This window comes from Pleurodeles waltl, chromosome 2_1 (genome assembly GCF_031143425.1).
Source record: "Pleurodeles waltl isolate 20211129_DDA chromosome 2_1, aPleWal1.hap1.20221129, whole genome shotgun sequence".
Taxonomy (NCBI): Eukaryota; Metazoa; Chordata; class Amphibia; order Caudata; family Salamandridae; genus Pleurodeles; species Pleurodeles waltl.
Genome location: NC_090438.1, coordinates 686,871,463 through 686,892,496, shown reverse-complemented (window position 1 = coordinate 686,892,496; position 21,034 = coordinate 686,871,463). Strand labels below are relative to the sequence as shown.

Genomic DNA, 21,034 nt, shown 5'->3' with positions numbered 1-21,034 from the left:
GTAGCGGCCTGTGCAGTGGTGTGTTTCCTCCCCCCCCAGAAACCCCCCCCCCCCCCCCAACACACACACCTGGAGCTGTGGTGGAAGGGCCGGTGGCCCGCTGCTTTCTCATAGCTCCCCAATGATCTGTGGGCTTATGAAAGTCAGCGAGCCCCCCACTTCCCCCACACACCATAGAATACTATGCCATGTACTCCGCGGCAGTCACCCAACCCTTGCTAACACAAACATGTACAATGGGGCATGGTCAGGAGACAAACTTGCAATGGGAAGCATTGATTCTAGTTCTACCAAAACCGGGATGCAACACCAAACGATGTGTGCTCATGTAGGCCGCTGTCACTTCTTAATACCGATTGTAAGATACTGGTCTCTTGCGGATCAGGGCATTAGTCCACAAAGACGTGTCCAAATTCATACCGTGGCATAGCCCTTGCCTGAACATTAGGCAATTCTTACACATCCTACATAATACCCCATCAACGGCATATGATCAGTTTGCAGCTTCAGTAGATATTGAAAGTGTTCACTACGCTGGGGTGGGAATTCTTATTTGCAACTCTACGCCACATGAGATTTGGTCGGGCTTTCACAACTGGCTCTGCATACTACACACCAAACCCACTGCCAGAGTGCAGACAGGTCCCTTCATATGGGAGAGCTTCCCAATATTTAGGGGCACAATGCAGGGTTGCCGCTTAGCTCCAACGATCATTGCGCTGGAACCTTTGACCGGAGACAACACGCTCAGCACAGGGAGATTCAGGAACTAACAACCTTTCATATAATATTGCTATACAAGGATGATGCATTACTATACCTCAGAGAAGCCTGGGCATCCATACCACATTTAATGACTCTCCTGGGCACTTTTGGGTGTCTATCTGGCTTGTAAGTAAATTGGTCTAGATCACGTTTGTTCCCACTGACCCAGATTCCCATGTCACTTCGGGATACCACCACAATGTGCTGCTTGCCATGGTCTCATGACTGCATAAAATAATACCTAGGTATACATACTTACCACAGAGTCAAAGCTTTACACAATGGAATCTTGGGCTGTGCACTTCAATCCATTTGTGGTTCCCTAACGTTCTGGGGTTCCCTACCTCTGTCGCCACTGGGGAGGGTGGCGATAGCCAAGATGTTAATACTTCTGAGGCGGTTGTATTTTTTTCGCAGCCATCCCAACAGTCACTCCTAAGCATTTTTCTTATAGAGAGTTAAATGGTAGACTGCCATTGCTCATACTGGGGACACAGACATCGAGTAGCACTGAATGTACTACGATGACCTAGTTGGAGGGGGGTGCTTCTAAGTTTGAGCTCTACTACGCCACAGTGCAATTCCAGTGGCCTGCACACTGGCTTGACACATCCCCTAGTGCAGAAAGGGAGCTAGCACATCCACAACTGAGCACAACCCCGGTTTACTCATGGCTCTCGGATCCCACACACTTGTCACCTAAAGGAACCACTTTAATGAAGACCGCCAACACATGCTGGAGCTGATATGTTCTAGGCAGCACTGGCGGCTCTCCGTATTCCAGTTGATCCCCATGGCACAAATGCCAGATGGAGAGGCACTGTTAAAGTCACATGACTTAGCCCCCTGGGTGGAGGTGGTGATAACGTCACAGGGGGACCTCTTCCAGGATGGAATAACTCTGCCATATGCTGACCTCATGGAGCACGACTGTAGGTACGGGCCTTTTTTTTTTTTTTTTTTTAACGTATCATGCTGTGTACAGGCTCTTCTGAGACACCTAGGGTGCAGCTGATGTAGAACCCACCCCCCACCCCCAATACTACACACACTACTTTCAGGCATCAGTCGTAGAAGAGCCAGATGAACGTGGTTTTACCGCAGCCCTTACAACCGCAATGGTTAATTGCAGTAGAACACGTGAAGCTGGTATCCTGCAACCCCAGATTTCGCTACACCCAGTTCAACTACATACATCAAGCATATGTATCTCCACACAGCATTAAAACGCATGTTCCCCCTCCTCTACTGCTGAACGCCCCAGGTGTGGCCTGAACGAGGCAACTCCCATCATATGGTCTGGGAATGCTCCCCAATATTGGATAAGTGGCACAATATGATCCAAATATAAAAAAATAATTGAACACACTGACAACCACCCCAGAATTCTGTCTATTAAGGATTCGCCACAGGTCCAAGAAGAACAAACGCTTCCATAGATTTAGACCTGGCATTTGCACTATTTAAGCAACAAATTGCCATGCAATGGAAAGCACCTAATACACCATCCACTTCTCAGTGGCTTCAGACCGTATTGAAACAGGCTAAGACAGAGGCGAGCGCATTGCGCATGCCGAGAGGTAGAGGACAACTATGCTCTGGGTGCAAACTGTGGGACTTTTTTGTAGTACACATCAAGGCACAAAAATAATGACCACCATCCATGACCTGATGATCATTACTAACATATATGTTTGATATATTGTAAGGTCAAAACACCCAACCAGCACAACACCGCAATACTAGGTTAAGACAGCTTACGGGCTTAACGCAGACTTCAGAATAGGCTGCGACTCAGTCACAGTGTGCAAACAGAGGCGGTACATACACTCAGGCAAATGTGAACAAAAACTCCCATAACTGGCCTTTAAGTTTGCATCGATAGGTTTTGTTGCATATCCCAAGCACCCATACCGGAGTGCTCCATGTATACTTTTATGTTATTGCTTTTTTTCTTTCAAGATCCTATGTCTTGTTATCATTTATCATGCTACAATATAGGTTTTGAAACACATGAAATTGTTGCCCAGTAAGTCCCGTGCCATCGAATTTGCTTTGATTTTATATCCACTTTTTCTCCCATTTGTCTTCCCATTCCTATTCAATTTCTAATTATTTACAACCTACCTTCTCTGGTCAACATCCTACATATTAATAAGATGTGTACCTCACTGCTGCGCTTGGTCAGTTTACTTATGTTATCACGCAATAAAAACAGGCGTTTCAAAAATATATTTAAAAAAGACTGCAAGATAAAAAAACAAATGAAAGTCTAAGATTAATTAGTTAGTAGCAAAGTCTGCTAAGGCATCTAACAAGAACTTTCTAAAGAGAAAAAAAACTAATAAGCAGTGAAAGGGTCATTGAGGCAGATGCTAAATACAAAACATAAATTGGCTTTTCATCTCCAGCTTTATATTATGATTCATTTGCATGATAGCAAAAGGACCACTTGACACTCTTACCAATGGGACATGAACCTATCCTCAAAATGCCAGGGCACTGATGAACAACCTACCCAAGCAATAGACAACCATGAAAAATACATAAAACTACTAGGTGAAGATAGTGGACCTGAAGCCTACTCCCTCTGTAGATTTCTGAAGAAATGGACATCTATTACAGAAAGCTAAAGCTGTCTGTAGATAACAAAAATGTAAGGGGGCTCAGCATAATCTTATAAGTCATAACGAACAGCTGTTCCAAAATAAACAATTGATATACTAAGACCAATTAATCAGAACTTCTGACTGAATGGCACAACAAAACTAATGAAAGCCAAGTGTTTCGATTAATCCTTCATAGTGAAGAAAACGGATGAACCAAGCAAATAATATCTTTACTATAACCATTCATGTGACCAGTGTAAAACTCATGGGACCATTTTACCTCGAGGACACCACTTTTCTACTTCCAGACTAAGGTCTGGCCTTGACGGGGTGAAAGCATTGCTGTAGGTTTATAGATTTATTTTCACCATCTGTTAACGACCTTAAAGGGCTCCGGTTCATGTTGTTCATAGTTCACGCACTACACAAAAACAAAAAGCTACTTCAGCAATAAAATAATGGTCTGACAAAGACAAATGATACCCGCCCAGTGCATAGATTAATAAGAAACAGTTTTTTTTTCTAAATTCAGCAATCTGATAAGGTACTCCGGTATATGATGCAGCAAGTCCATTGCAGACATACATGCCTGGAAGGCAAATAAACATCCTCGTCAGGCCAGTTCTTCCTCAACTGGTTCACTAACTAAATGCAAGGTTACTGCAAAGACAGGATAAAACATGCCAAGGAACAAAACTGCCACCAAACAGAAATTCGTAGTAGACAAACATACCTTATGTGCTTCACTGCCTCCAAATATAAAACGTCTCGGATCTCATCAAGACCGATTATACCCTGGGTCCAGGTACGATTTACTAGGGTGAGGTTTAGATTTTACATGGACAAGGTACTGATGCTAACATGCTGGAAATGGTGGTGTACCAAAAACAACAAGCATTTGCAATGCAATAGGTCTCACATTTGCTCGAGTTAGAGCTATTGGTACTGTAAATTCATAACTTTAGTTTTCTTGCCACATTAATTGGTCAACCATGCCTCATAATTTTGTCTTTTCCTGCCACATTATTCCAGTGGCCCTGCATATAACTAAAGCATTTCAACTTACCTTCTACCTCTAGCTGCAGAATAAAAAATGAAAAGGTTGCCATTTACACATCCTAATTTAAGGCTAATTCCAATAGAATACCACTTTTACCATCCCACCATCAGATTTGCTGGCTGCATAACACAATATCTCTTTATTCACATGTAACACTGTCGATGACCAAGGTGGTAAAACTGCCCCAAGGAGGGACAAACAAAGCATTTACCAATGATAACAAAGCTTTTTTGTTTGTTTTAAAGGCAAACCCATGAACGAGTGAGTGATGGGCGTGTGGTGGTTGGGTTTAAATGCCCACAGATAGATTACAACATGCGAGAGTACTTGCGCACTCGACCGAAGCAGGAGAAACTAATACAATGTAACCATATACTTCACCCCTGGAGGTGTTTTTAGGACTAGCAGGCCTACTGCCATGATTTTTTTTTTTTACAAACCAGGCCTTTAAAACAACTTCTCCCAGCTGCAAAACAATAGATCTAGCCATGAGAAAGCCTAAACGACACTGAAATTTAGTGGGGGGGGGGGGGGGGCATGACCAGGAGTTGATTTATTCAGATAAAGCGTTTTGAAGGTGGTTCCACTGTTCTAGGACCACCACAGGCTGAGTTGCGAGCAAAAATGTTTTGTAAAAGTAATGCCCTGCAAAGCATTATAGGGCAAGTTCTCATGCCACAAATATTTTAGTATCTTGATATGACTAATGCCTAGAACAGCCCCTAGAGGACACCACAATGAAAATAGCATTTGCAAGAAACATGGTCATGTAACTATATAGTTAGCCCCAACAGGGACAGGGCATAACCACACAAAAAGAAAAAAGGGCAGTAAATAATGCAGTGCAACCATATATTAAGCCCATAAAGGGCTTAGTGCAGTGGTTCCCAACCTTTTAACTCTTGAGGACCCCAACTGAATCACTACTGGAAGCCAGGGGCCCCCCCAAGCACTTTAAGATTCACATTTCAAATATTAAAACAGTAATTCACAAAAAATACAAACAAGTACCCACCAAACAAATACTCAAATTCTTAAAGATATAATTTTATATTGAAAAAAAAAATCTGAAAAACCTTAATGGGAAGGTTGGTGCTGCATTTCGGCAACTAACTTTTCAATGTTTGGTTTTGTTTAGGAAAGCTGAATCCTCAAGTCAAATTCTACATTTCCCCAAGTGATTTTTTTTTTTTTTTTTTTTTAGATACACAAGATCTGAGAGAGCTTTTTCATATAATGTGTGGTAGGGAAAGGAAGCAAAACCACAAGGGCCACTCATTTCTCCATAGCCTCTGTCACATGTATTTAATTTTATTTATAGCACCTTTCATACCAATGTAGGGTGTCGAAACACTTTACAGGGGACTACAAGATGTAAGATTATCGTCATCCATGCTGGTAGGCATTTTCTAAGACTGCTTGGTCTGGAGAAACACAAACACAGGATTCATAACAGTGGCTAGCCTGGACTTTCATAATAGTGCAGTCCTATGCAAGACAGCCTTTTTTGAGCAGCATAAGGATAATGAAAGTCTTGGGGGGGGGGGAGGAGGGAATTAAAACTTTCTAATTTGTTCCATGTAGATCTTTGTTGGAAGTTCATATCTCACTGTGCTAGGTTATGATTCTAACTTATGATCTACAAATTAACAAAAGAACCTCTGTGGAAAAAAAGTGGTAACCCACTGTGCTATGTATATAAAATATTGTTCTTTGCATGATGCACTCTTTGCAACAGGCATATTAACCATCTGCGCTACCGCTGATAAGTCAAAACTGCCACTGGACAAAACTCCCATTTTTCCAGCAGATACATTAAGCACCAGGGTTATTTTGACGCTTATTTTTGTCGGAAAGCTTACACAGAACTTTGCAGTGCTTTAATGCTGCTGCACAAATGAATTAACAGATATAAAAGTACGCACTTGTTTCAGTAGGGGGCCCAGCTGGAAAAGTGTATTGTACAGTCAGCAGAATAGGATGAGAAGAATCAAGTCAAAGGGCACACCCCCACAGAGAAACAGAAGAAGCACATACATTACTTGATTCCAAGATAAATAGAAAGGTTTTTTTTTTTTTTAATGTTTTTTTAAACACAATGAGACGTGTTGGCAGTATTGATTATAGACCAAAGGAAGTAAGCTTCCTTAGAATATATTTTTCGTTTATGTTTATTTGTACCCTTATTTGTTTAACAGCTTCAATTAAAAAGAAAATGATTTTAGAGTTCAATAGTTAAGATCCAGCAAGAACATAAGCATGGAACGCACTCTCCTTTCTCTTCCCCCCACCTCACACATGCTGTGAATGCTCCATGTCCAGCTCATGGTTTTTCCCAGTGGTAGATACCTTCCTGCCGGCCAGGCCTGCCGACCCCCTGGGAATGTCACAGACCCCTGGGGGCTGCAGACCACAGGTTGGGAAACGCTGCCTTAGTGCATTATGCATTTTCAGGGATAGCAGGCCTATAGCAATGATATTCCAAACAAGGCCCATAAAACATAACTTCTCCCAGCTGTAGAACAAAAGTTACAGCCATGACGGCACTTAAGACACTGAATGGTGGGAGGTATTATTTTGGGGTCCCCACTAACCAAGTGTGGGGTTCCAGAGATGATGCAGCCAAAAAGAGCACGTTTGTTGTGAACATTTTGGTGGTGGTCCCATTGTCCTAGGACCACCACAGGCTGAGTTATGAGCAAAAATGTTTTGCAAAAGTAATGCCCTGCAAAGCATTATGGGGCACATTTTCTGAATGCAGTGAATACTGCTGCAATGGCTCAACCGATGTGCCGTGAGAGCCGCTTTCACTTTGAGGATTTTTGTCTTAAGTAAAGCATTTACCAATTTCAAGTGGTTTAAGGGGAAAGACACAAGAAATGACTGATTAGGTAACTGAACAATGTGACCAGCGCTACAATAGCGCGACAGAGTACACGCTGTTGTGCCTGTTCGTGCCATGGCCCCCATGCAACACGAAGAATAAAAAAAATATTTTGTTTTTAAATAGTTCACTCACGCTGAAGTATATCCTTGTAACAGGGGCAGTCTGCAAGGGATGACAAACTTAAAGCTTTTACCAATTACATCAAGTGATTTTTTTAAAGGCAAGTCCAGAAACGAATGAAAGTGAGGGGCTTGAGATGGGCATGGTTAAAAGCCCACAATATTTACAACAGGTCAAAGTGCTTGCGCGCTCGACCTAAAAATTACCCGAATGTGATAAGATATTCCAGCAGGATGCTATAGCCACTATGTTGCAACGGCCAACACCCCCTCCGCACACACTATGCCACCTCCAACGCACCAGTCTGAATGCAAACTCGAGAAAGGTACACTGAAGTGCAGCTTTGTTCGACAGCAGGGTCTCTACTGCAGCTTTGGAGCCTCCCACTCCTAACGGGAAGCTGTAAATCCCCAAAACAATGCCACAGACAATGAGGAGCAAAGTCTAGAGCAAAGAAATTATGAAAAACCAAACACCTGATGGACAACAAAGCTAAATGCAGATAATTCATACATTGCCCATGTGCACTTAAGGAGAAGCCATTTTCATTAGTGAATTTAATCAGATACGTGGGAGGGGTGAGGAAATAAATGCACTAGCATCCCTGGAAGCAGGCAAGATTCATGGAGGCTAGAGACTTCCCCCCTGGGGAGCACTCAAAGAAGTTAGGAGGAACTTAAGCTGTTGAAGGGCTTTCTATAGTCCATACAGATTGTTCTCTTGGGCACAGCATGGATCCGAAAAAGATGGGGGTGCCAAAATCTGTCCAAAAGAACCACATCTAATGTAGAGGGCAGTCTTATTTGACAACCAATGAGAGAGCAGGGTTAGGTATAGAAGCATTCCAGGAATGTGTGCAGCTTAGAGCAAATTAAGTTATGTTGCACAGCTGGGGCCATCTATGAGGCGAGGGGACCTCAACTAAATAGCAGCTCTTCCGGGTGGAAAGAGAAAAGGTCCTACTGCAATGCGATCACTCGTAATTGCTTATTAAGAAGAGCAAAGAATACGGAGCTGTAAGACTACATTCATCTTTAAGCAAGGCCCAATAACCCAATTTAGTGTTGCTCCACAGTATAAATTAAACATTAGAAAAGCAACAGCGACCATAGTATGATTTGGAAAGATTTATTGGTGCTTTTTTTGTACATCCTTAATGCCAGCCACGATGTTTTTCAAATCTTGGTTGTCTTGTAGGCTCGAGACTTTTTCCAAGGCTGAAACAGCGAGTAAAGAGCAAAAAGATCATACAATTAAGTAATGTTTCTTAAAATATGGTTTCTCTACTAGCACACTCTACTGTCCACTTCCCATACACCGAGGACAAAATGACTGGAAAAGAGCCTGTGCTATTTCCACATACGCCGAACACCAGCGCGCCATACAAAATTCGATAGTCATGTTACAGTTTACATGACAGTTAACCACATCACTTGCAACATTTGTCAAGGCGCGCACACACAAGCACACAGAAAGCAAGAAACGACATGATTACAACAATCTCACTTAAAACTGTATGTTGCTTTCCACCACGAAATGTTAAAGAAAAAAAAAATAGCTTTGTTCAAGGGCTTTGGCTGCACAACATGAAGCACGAGGGTGAAGGCCAATATTTACTCTGTGTAATATTGCACCAGCCTTCCATTAATAGATCCAAGAAACTGATGCAATACTCCTGCCAAGAAACCAGATACTCAGACCTACTGAGAAGAGCAAAATATAAATACAAGACACAATGGTCACAGCCTATGGCAAAACATTGAAGTGCAGCAGAACGTAACTTGAATCAGTATGAGGGGACTGATTTATATGAGACGGACTCTGGTCCCGCACCATTAGGGCAGGTGTACCAATTAGCGCACGTGTAGGCAAACTGCAAATCAATGTTATACAATACCAAACATCACATCAGACGTTTGTTTCATCTGACTTTGCAAACACAAATAATAAGATATTAACTGAAAATGTGTACCGTGACCAACGTGGGCAAAATCACCTCTAGGTACTTGAATTTAAATTAGTATAATAGGGAGGTCCGAGCTAAGGGACTAAAGTTCTTAGTTCTAATGCGAGAAGACTAATTATATGCCTTTATTAAAATAGCAGTGGACTCAGTCACCTCTAGCCCCGCACAACGTAAACTGAGGATGGTGCCCACGAACTTGCTTGCAGCTATAATGTGTCTATTTACTTAAAAAACAAACAAAAAAACCAGCGCAGTTGGTTGTGTTTTTTAGAATTGAAAAAACACTGAAATCTCCAATCTATAACGTGCATGAGACATTCCAAACCATAACCCACAAACCAAATGCAGTGCTCATGACTTCTCCCTTAGTTCACAATATTTTTTAATTGCAATGGTTTATTTATCTTACAGAAGAGATTACATATCACGTTACCACTTTGATCGAGATGAATTGAATGTAGTACAATCAAAATGATCACTAGTCATTTAGTTTGTTTTCTCCTTAACAATATTTGTAAAGTCTATACCTTTAAATTTTGCAGACTTAAAAGGTTTGTATTCCCAAGTGCATTTAAATTTATAATAAATAAAAAAAAAGCACTATGCCCTCGTTAAGATTACATAAACGTTAAAGTCTAAGCAGCAGGATGTTACCGTATCTGAAAAGAATGAAGGTTCTCCACGTGCACAAAAACAAAAAAACGCAAGACAGTCGAGTTGAGATGTTGAGTTAATAGAAAATGCACTTACCTCCTCAATATTTAGTTTCTCAATATTCTGGTCATGATATTTTTACCATTCCCTCTTGTGTGCTCGATACCCCCTACCACGAATCAGCAAAAATAAATGTGACCATGAGAGAAGCCAACACTAGGTATTTAACACAAATGTAGATTATAGTTAATTGTGATGCAAAGAAATATTATTGATCCCCCAAGACCATAATTAATGCCCGAAACAAGTATTTGCAATGCAATGCGTCACGCATTTGCTCGAGTTAGAGCCATTAGCGTTGCAAATTCCTAAGTGGGTTTCTCTCGCCACACAAATTGAAAAGTAAAACAGTTGACATAAGCAAGTCAATTCAAAGCACTATGGCCGCCATGAGCACAAGAGTTACTGCCTTCCTGAGTGAATGTCTAGAAGGTTCGTGGCTGGGATGAAAGGCAAGCCGGAGGAGGGGCCATCACACGCTGTAACAGAAGGAAGCGAGACATAGTGTGACGGCTAACTAAAATGTTCACGTAGTGAAATCGCCTGGGAGGGAACTCAGCACACAAAGGCGGGACATGTTATAAATGCTTAATTTTTATTGGTGCATTGTGACAACAAGCACAACAAAGAATGAATAGCAAGAGTGGGAGTGGTTAGCCCAGAGAGAAATTACAACAGGCTAGAGCACTTGCGCGCTCAACCCTAAAAGAGACAGATAACATATGGTGTATATAAAACAGCTCTTGATAAAGACCAAACAGTGGGGGGTGGTAATCCAGAGCTAGTCCTTACTAACTGCTCTTATACAACCACGAGCGAATGAGCTGACAAATACATACAGAAAGGCATCAGGTCAACTCTAAAGATTACCAGAATACTTTGCTAATGAAGTCAACATTTGTGGATATAACAAGACAACTTAGCTTTGAATACAAAAAAGTAACTTTGGATGAAACAATTGACAGTGGAACATTTGATCAATAGAGGGTACATATTCCTGCAGAGTGAGGATAGCATCTCCATATGGTCTCTAGAAACAACAATGTCACTAAATTATTCAAACTTATTTTGGCAGCAATTAAAACAACCAAGATAGAGAGATTGTCATTCCTAATTACTGAAATTGAGTGGTAAAGCACAAAATCAACTGAAACACGATTTAAGAATATTCAGCAATATATTTTACAGCGCACAGCACAACAATGTTTGTTATACAGCTCCACTGAAACAAAATTACTCAACTGGAGGACACTCAACATTGGAGAGATGAAAAGCTGACCTAGAATTCTGCCAGGATTCACCCTTATGACCTGCAGATCACACAGACTTTAGCAACAGACAATCAAGTCAAGAACAAATATTACTACGAATTCTACCAGGCTATAGTGGATCTTGCACTATGGTTTTAGGACCACTATAAAAAGTGACAAATGCATCACTGGCAGCATTAAAGACTTCAGTTGCAAGCCCAACTCACTTTCGGGTTCATTCTTTGAGGTACAAGATACCTTGTGCATACACTTATCTCAAAGCATCACATCAGTTCTTCTGCAATTATGACTGCTTTTAACAAAGTCCATACACAATTAGCAAACTCCAGATATTACATAGCCGCCCTGACTAAGATAGTTTAACCAACAACAGATGCAGACCAGACTGTTGAAGTCACCAATAAAAGGAGCAGTTGATCAGGGGTAACAGACCATTCGGTTTAGCCAAGCTGCCGCCCCATGAAAAGTAAGTTAAAAATAAATGAAATTCCAACTAGGTAAAGGTCCCTGCACCAATTGTGTCAGCTGGATAGACAGCAGTGTACAAAGGTCAGTCAACTTTGGGAAGAGCAACCGGAGATTAATTACAAAAAAAGAAGGGACACAATCAATTCAGAAATGTGTCTATTTGAAGAAGTAATTTCATAAAAAATAAATCTGAGAAATATTGTAAAAAAAAAAAAAAAAAAAAAAAGTAGGATCTTGCATGTGTTTGAATTTGGTGGTCGTTGGGTGCAATAAATATTATGTACTTTGACATCTGTATACCATCAGCAGGGAGGGAATTGTATTGCAAATACTTATGGCCTATTGAGGGTTTGTGCGTGGATGAACCATAATGGTGATACTGGAGGGTAGAGGACCTTCACTGGCTAAGAATATGCTACAAATAGAGGGGCCACAGCTCAAGACTGTCTAGCCTCAAACACCTTTTGACTAATACAGACAGGCGAGATGCTCTACAAGCTCCCCTTCTGAAAGTACTTAGAAACGTAAAACGCACACCAGAAACCTGGTCCTTGGTAACAACTGCCCTGATCCTAGTTAGAACTGTTCTGTTTTTTCAAGAGAACAATGAACCTACCGACTGGCCCAAACTGCTGGATTTCTCTGGCAAAGTCTGTTCCAGGCAGATTCCATCATAAGCAGGGGTGTGGAATTTCTAGAGACCCACACCATATTGTTTGGGAGTCATGGACAACAGGTTTTCATACCTACATTATCGTTGACTACTAGGGCCAAATCCCTGCAGCATAAGCCCTTTGGATGCCAGATTACAGTACCCAATTATTGAGCATGGAAGGCAAATGTCTGCAATGGAGGTAATATTTGTGTTCATATGTCAATGCTGTTCGAACATGTACTTATGGTTCATTAATACAAAGCCTTTTTTTTATTAGGGTGACCTCCCTAAATAAATGTAAGCTTGGACTGCACTTCTGAAAGTGGCTCAATAAAAAAATATATACATACACGTATGTACAATGCCCTCTGATTATAAGCAAATATTTGTAGAAGCTTGAACGCAAGATTGAGGATCCTTTGATTTCAAAATATAAAATCACAAAAAATATACAACTAGGGAAAAATGTTTTGCTAAATTACTGCGAAATATAAAGGTACCATTTATTTGAAGAATCATTTAGTAAAATATGTTAATGCATGCTAGTATTTCCAAAAATTATTTCTACTGGAAAAACAGTGTAATCAGTATCAACAATATTATGGTAAGCATGAAAATAAATACACTTGGGCAAAGCCAATGAGTCCGACATTTTGGGGGGGGGGGGGGGGGGGGAAACTCAGCCTTTTAGCTTTGTCAATGTGTGTCTTGTTATGACATGGCTTTTCTAGCACTTAATTGTTGCAAGCTCTCCGGGCCCTCACCATTGTAACAAACATTGGTAAAATGCAAAAATATTTTTTGGTCTTGTGAAGCACACATTGCCACAGTAGTTCCTGGCACTGAACAAAACAACTTTGTATGCAGATATGCTCCTTGTGGAATGCAGATTGTCATCACTCACAGTAAAGCCAACCAACAGATAAGGGTGAGAGACAAAACTTTAATAAAAACAAAATGTATTGGTTAACGCCAGACCTAATTAGGGCCCTAATTCTTAAAGTCATAAAATAGAACCCATGGTATATGTCTTTGCATTAGTGCAGATTTGCTATTTCAAAAACTCACAAGAATTTACAGAAGTGGACTAGGAAATCATACTACAAGAAAATATTTGTGAGCTATATTTTGGCACAAGCAAGTAATGCTAATGCGAAAAATCTGCTGAGTTCAAGTTCACTTTTCCCTCCAACCACTTTTTTCCCCCCCATACCTGGAAGTAATTGTCCAACCTTTCTCAGTATGGGAAAAGATTCGGCAGAAACCCTTAAGACATGCAAGCTAGTAGGTTTGCACAGACTAATAAGGGCATTCCAACCTTGGAACTATTGCTTACCACTACCTCCAGCCCCAGCATGTAGACCAGCAGAAAGGTGGCAAAATAAGGAAATTGTTAGAATTCAAGCCCTACTATAGTATTCACTCTAGCATAATCAGAGAGGCTATTCTCAAAGCGATTATACAGTGAAATTGCTGCCACAATTTGTCGCTCCCTACATGGCACCAAAGCGACAGTTTTTTTTTTGTTTTTTTTTTAAAACAGGGCAAGTAGATTTATGAAGCAAGCTGTTCCATGGACAAGTAAATATTTTATTAAATTCCACACACCCTAAGTCAAAGAATGGACAACCAAAAGGAATTACAATGCAGCAGGGAACGGCAGCGTTCCATTAAGTGCAGAATAAAGTTCATCTCTATAAGAGCCCTGAGTATGTTGTCTGAAATCAGCTGGATGAGTGAAATTCTCAAAAGGATGATGTATCAAATTTCCCCACTCATCTTTCTTTGAAACTTGATGAATGTTGGGCAACACTACTGGGTCTGATGCCTTTCATCCAAGCAAATGTTAAAGCACGTATGTGTAACTTACGTGCTGATGAAGTAGCAACAAATCCAATGCAGAAGACACTGAACCAACTAAGGCCAACACACCTGGGCATCAAGTGCAAGAAAGCACACCTGAAACTCTCAAAAAGCAAAGTAAAACATCTCGGGAAGAGTAAAACAAAGCCTGTCTTTTTTCTGAAGGTTAAGGGAAGAATCCAGGTTAGAAGAATAGTGTACCTCTGAATATGTGGGATTTACTTTTTTTGGACAGATCTATAGACAACAAATTAAAGGAAAAAAATTAAAGGAAAAAAAAAAACCCACAAAGAAAAAAAAAAAAAAAAGACACTCTGCAACCCAAATTATCTTTCGCTCTATTGGCAATGGCTCGCACAATAATTTATAACAATCTTTACTTTCTATAAAACATCACATCATATCAATCATTTGTTCATTTCAATTTGGCTAATGTCTATTTGAACATTGAGTCAATAAAACAAATGCATTCCGCTACAACATTCTTTTACACACATTCTCTTTCTATCCTGCATACCTAATCACACATGTGATTCTATAATATAAAATTCTATTTACAAGACAAATATTTCTGTGTACATTATCTTTACATACTTCATGCACTAACATATGCACATTTGAGTCATTAAGATTAGTTCAACCTACAATCTAGAATTATATTGCTTCTCTCAATATTCTGGCTTGCATCTCGTTTTTCAATATTGTATCTTCAATTATGATCACTCCATATTGTGGCTTATATTGTGTTTTTCAGTATCGTGGCTTAATGAAATCATAATGGATGCCACGATACTGAAACACAATATAAACCACAGTATGGAGTGATCATAATTGAAGCTACAGTACTGAAAAAAACATTACAAGCCACAATATATTGAGAGGAGTAATATAATAACATTAACAGGAGATTGTAGTATGAACTAAGGAACGGATATTAATGACTCAAATGTTCATATGTAAATGCATGAAGTATGCTTCGATAACATTGTAAACAGAAATCTGTGATGTCTTCTAAATAGAATTATATTAGAGAATCAGATCACACGTGAGTTTGTGAGAACGAGGTACGCATGATAGTAAGACAATGCGTGTAAATGTATGTTCTGCCAGGATGTATTTGTTTAATTGGCTCAATGTTCAAATAAATGTTATCCATATTGAAATAAAAAGAATGATTGACATAGTGATGTAATATTTTTAAGAGAATAAAGATGTTATAAACTATTGTTTGAGCCATCATCAATAGCGCATTGAGCTAGATATAAGCAATTTTGCCTGGGGTTTGTTTTCCTTAATTTGACGTTTATTTCCCCTGCCCCAGGAACAGCTATTTATGTCAGGGGATACTTTGTTACAATTGCAGATCTATAGACAAAGCACATCTAAAAGACAAAGAATCTACTTTTAGTCTATGGGTGGCTTGATCACATTTTTCCCATACATATGGCAAAAAACAGAAGAGAAGGGCGTCCAAATTGGATGAAAAGTGGTGGTATTTGGCAGCAGATGAAATACGTAAACTAGAGACTAGTGATTAAGGTCCCAGTTTTACTCTGCAAAGTGACAGGTGGCTGGAAGCCAATCAGATCTCTAACTTCTTGCCTCAAGGAGGCTCAGTAATGCAATGCTGAAGGATGTGTGCCAGATTCCTGAAAACCAGAATGGGGTGAAACTTTATCTGCATTAAAGAGGTCTAGATGCTGTGAGAAGAATATTACAGCTATTCATATAAAAGTGTATCAAAATATTTGTGACACAGTAAGGAATAAATGGAGGCCAGTTCGCTGTATTAGGATTATAGGAGGCCTAGGTCCTGAATGTGTTAGCTACTTAGGTTTGTGTGACTTTGAAACTCGAGCATGTACCTTCAGGTGAAGAAACTATACAGATTTAGGAGAGTCTTATTGAAATAATTAAGTATCTACTTCTACGGACCGAAAACTGAAGTCAACCATGGTCTTAATGTCTGAAATGTTTTCTGGCAAGATATTTAAAGTAGTAATACAGTAAAAAAAATAAAAAATAAAAAAATAGTGAAAATGTGGCACAAATTGATACATCATATTAAATACAGTCCGATTCTTTTGAATCACCATAGACATGACAGACAGAGGTGTATCTTGCATGTTTGCAGACAGTGCGCAACCGGTCTGGAATATTTACCAACTTGCCTTTGTTCAACCTGTCTATGCAAGAAAGCATAAACATACAACTACTGCATGAGATGCCAGAGGCATTTATACCAGGTTACTAGGCTACAACATCACAACAGTTCTGCCATTCCTGGCTGTATAAGTAGTATCTGTTATTGGCTAATAACTTCAATTTGAAACATTATACCCAAAAGTCACCTTTGTGCATTAAGTACATTACTATTTTAACCAGCACTGACAAAGCTAGTAGATCTGGTTTACATAGGAGCCCTGAACGAAACATTAAAAACAGTCTACTCCAGTGCAGAGTATTATAAAAAAAATAAAAAAAATCTGTATACAACTCAGTACAGACAAGGAATAATTTGTGATAACGCAGTACTTCTGAAATGTAAAATAATCCTTTTTAAATTCAAACGCAGGCACTCCAAGAAGCTGAGTGATATATCAATCCATCAAAGGGATTATTTGAGAGATATTCTTACTGGTAAAGCAACATCCCACTTTATGTATATTTCACAGAATTGGTGACATCTGGTTCAACGCCTGTGCTTTCAAATCAAACCTGTAACATACGTAGCACAAATTAAAGAAGTCAGGCCCTTCTATTCCTAAGACTCTCGCCTTTTGTCCTATTGTGTTCCAATGTTGCTGTCTTCCAAAACCCCAAGTCTGGTTTATGCACGTGTTAGTGCCTACCTTGCATCAACCAACCACAACAAACATCTGCAAGTGAAGCACGTCCTCTTCCCTACACCATAGAGGGCTAGAAGCAATTTGAAGTCCATGTGAACTGTAGCTTTACAGCTACAAACAAGCAAATTTAGAGTGCATTCTGTTTTATGTCATGTTACAAACCTCCACTGCAACTGTTAAGGTAGGTTTGGAAGTGCTCCCATTTCAAGTATGTACTGTTTTGTAATGGCCAACCACCACTACGTCTAGGTGCTAGGACACTGTACATAAGGAGGAGTCCTGAAGACACAGGCTACATGGTATGCATTAGTTTTGCTGTACAGTCAAAACTGTAACTTGAAATTTAGGTTTATAAATGATTGAAAGATTTATAAAGCACTGCACCTACTCCTAGTGGTCCCCTGGCATTAGGCTGAAAAGCAACAAGGACAAACATTGGCAAAGCCATTACGTTTTAGGTCAAAAAGGCAAAGTTACTGGACTTTGCCGCTGCTTTCTACGAGCTTCACAAGTGCATTACCAGATAACAGACATGCAAGGATGGTAATCATGGAATGTTTTTTTTCCCCACTTAACAAAATGCCAAGATAGATGCAGATGTACTTGAATGAGTCTCGACACATACAGATATAATGGTCCATGCACTGCGATGCTCATGTGAGCATATGTTGTGATGGTGTCCATTTTTAATTTTCCATTCTAACAAGGCAGACGATCGTGTCATATTAGTGTATACAAACCACGATAAAGGAAGCCAAAGCCCCAACAGCATTGATTGTGCAGTTGCCAGGCACTGGAGGAAAAAAAGAAAAAAAACTGGGATGAGGAGAATATGTTGGAGTGGGGCGGAGAGGGCTAAAATAGTAGCCAGAGCGACACAAAAATAATTAAGGACACCAATAACTCTTTCCTGCGTGGGAGTGTGTATGCAATCATTTTGTGTGGACAATGTGCCTGGAAACAACAGAAATAGAATTCACTGCCATGCTCTGCTATCACTTAGTCATCACAAGCAGAAGACTCCCAAGACTCTCCCATCATTGACACAGGCAGGAAAAGAAGTTGGAAATTACAGATCCTGGCCAAGGAGGTGGGAAAGCACCATTACTGTCTAATGTGTCATAAATAAAAAAAAAAAAAAAAACACACGTCTGTGGAAGAATAAATGGACAAATTTGCCATTGACCAACACACAAAATGATGACGAAGATATTAAAAACGGATTCCAAATCTTGACATTTTAAGTACTAAAGCATGGCAGCTAGTGGTAGTTCTCCACCTCAGCTCTACCTTAAGCAGTGGGAGAAATAATTACAGCAATCGACAACAGGTCTCCCGCTAGAGACATGAAAAAAGGTATCCTGGTTGGAAGAATCCACAATAGAGACAAGAGACTTGTAATCTAAGTACAGGTGGTTGTTAAAAAGATGACTTGCCTGAGAATCATCACTGTACAGAGTGGTGTAATTTGTTCTACATATCCACACTGGCCAATGTATGTGATGTAGGGATTAACAACTCTCTAATGGTACTACTTAGATGTATTGATATTGGATTACAACAATCATAACGCACTATAATCTTGATGAAGAGTTGATTTGTCTGCCCAGTTCCTTAAGGGTGATGTATCACCACAGTACGACTAATGTTGCTACTAGTCAGGATTAGGACATTGTGGTTTCAACCAGAGCACCTAAAGGCAGTTCAGTATGCACAGGTCTGCATCGCACAGCGTTGGCACAATAATACTGTACTTTATTTTACAACTGCAGCACAGTTAATCCCATCTACATATTTACATCAGGTGTACATGAGTGCAGTCAGATGACCATAGGATAGCAGGAAATCCTGCTCTACAAAGATGTTTGCTTTGCTGGCATGAGCTGTGTCCAATGACACTGTATATTCTTACCATTCACCCTCTGCAAAGCATGTCACTTAGTATTTTGCTAATGGCTCTATGAGAAAAAAACATGCACCAATCCTACTGTCTGCCGTTTAGTGCCTGCTGAAAATGCTAGCAGAACTTAAATTCTTTACAAGGGGGTATCAGTGGCACCCCATAATGGGCTCCAAGGGATCTGTAATGGATGAAAATATGTTTTGTATACTGCCCATATTACGACTGAGGATCATCTGGATCTTGCGCTGAATCAAGTTTATGGGTGGCAGCCTTACTCTGCCGATCCTGGCTTTTATCCTCTGCTGCGTCATTTCAAATCATTAATATTTCCATCCTCATGCTACGCTTTTCTTAGAGCGGAACATGGACCTGGGATCCTGGAATTGTAGGCTATATTTTGGCCTAGCAGTGTTTTGGTGTATTTTTTGCATTAATGCGTTGGTCTCCTTTTTTAGGTTGAGGCACAAGCGCTTTGACCTGTTGTAAGTATTTGGGGATTTGAACCATGCCTACAGCAACCCATCACTTTCACTCATTTATGGGCTTACCTTTCAAAAATCCTTCATAATAATTGGTAAATGCTTTACGTTTGCTCTTCCTTGGAGCAGTTTTGTTACCGCCTTGCAGACTGCCCCTGTACATGAATAATTACACGATTGCTGAAACGTGTGACTGCGAGCGAACTTCTTTTTGCGTCTCTCCTTCACGCTCACCGCAGCCATGTTGCTTTGAAACAGCTCGCTTTATGTCAACGGTTTCACTTTTCATTTCAAATGGCAAGAAAAGTCCTGTTAGGAATTTACAACACTAATACCTCTAACTTGAGCAAATGTTAGACCCATTGCATTGCAAATGCTGGTTTTGTATTGCTTTACTGCGCTCTAATTGTCCACACTGTAGGAAATTATTACCGATTGCGTTTGACTGTAGCTATTTTAAGCTATTTTCCGTTGGTTTTTAATCTGTTTCCTACTTGTAGTTGAGTGTTATTTTTCACATGTGGTAAATACCACATGTGGGTAAATAGCACGTGTTACTAATGCATGAGATCCACAGATAGGGGGTGTTCGGCAAAAGTGCTGCATATTCCATGCGGTTTTTAACTCTTGATCAGACGATTGGTTAAAGTCATGTGCTATTTACATTGGCATCCCGCAATTACCTTTAAGCCTAACTCCTAATCAGGATCTGGCCAGTTTTCTTTCAAACACCTTTACTCGCAGGACTGTTGCCAGTACTTATGTTCCAAACCAAGACTGAATACCCCAAGACTTCACAAATCTAGTATTCCAAGCATCATAATTTGATGGCTCAAATTCCGACATGTCGGGTGTACTAGCCTAGAGAATGCTAAAGATCTCTAATGCCTTTAAGCCACATCGCTCAGCTACCAAAACCCACACCCACAGCTCAATCAATAAAATAGGCACTTTACATAAAGACCAACCGCAAAACAGTATCCATAACCGATCAGAATGTGCTGATCAGAATCCATTCTCTGCGAGAAGCCTTGGAACTGTATAACAACAACTCTGGATTAAGTAAAGTGTGAACAAGCACTGCCAGAGGAAAAAACTGGAGCACGTAACAGGGGGTAAATAACTTCTGGCTTCTGCAAGACTTTCTGCTTTGCTGTGGAGTGGATCAAAAGGAGAGAAAACCCTTTGTATTTATTCTGTTAACTGGGACAGTCCGGTTTTATGAAGGGCTCGACAGTACGCCCAGTCAAGAGGGGCAAGTTGTCCAAACATACCAACTTAAATAAAGCCAATGCTGAATTTAATGACGCTCCACTCAAAAGAAATCCCGTCCACCTGACGAAGCCTTAATGTGCACCTGCACCTATGCATTTTTACGTTCACACCATTGGAATAAAGGTGAAAGAACTGCACAGTGGACAAACT

General features: G+C 40.2%; 1 protein-coding gene across 6 annotated transcripts in view; it reads right to left on the bottom strand.

Moving 5' to 3' along the window:
- GRB10 (growth factor receptor bound protein 10) overlaps positions 1-21,034 on the bottom strand; it is a 573,160-nt gene that overhangs the window by 549,623 nt on the left and 2,503 nt on the right. The gene's annotated exons all lie outside the window — the stretch shown is intronic.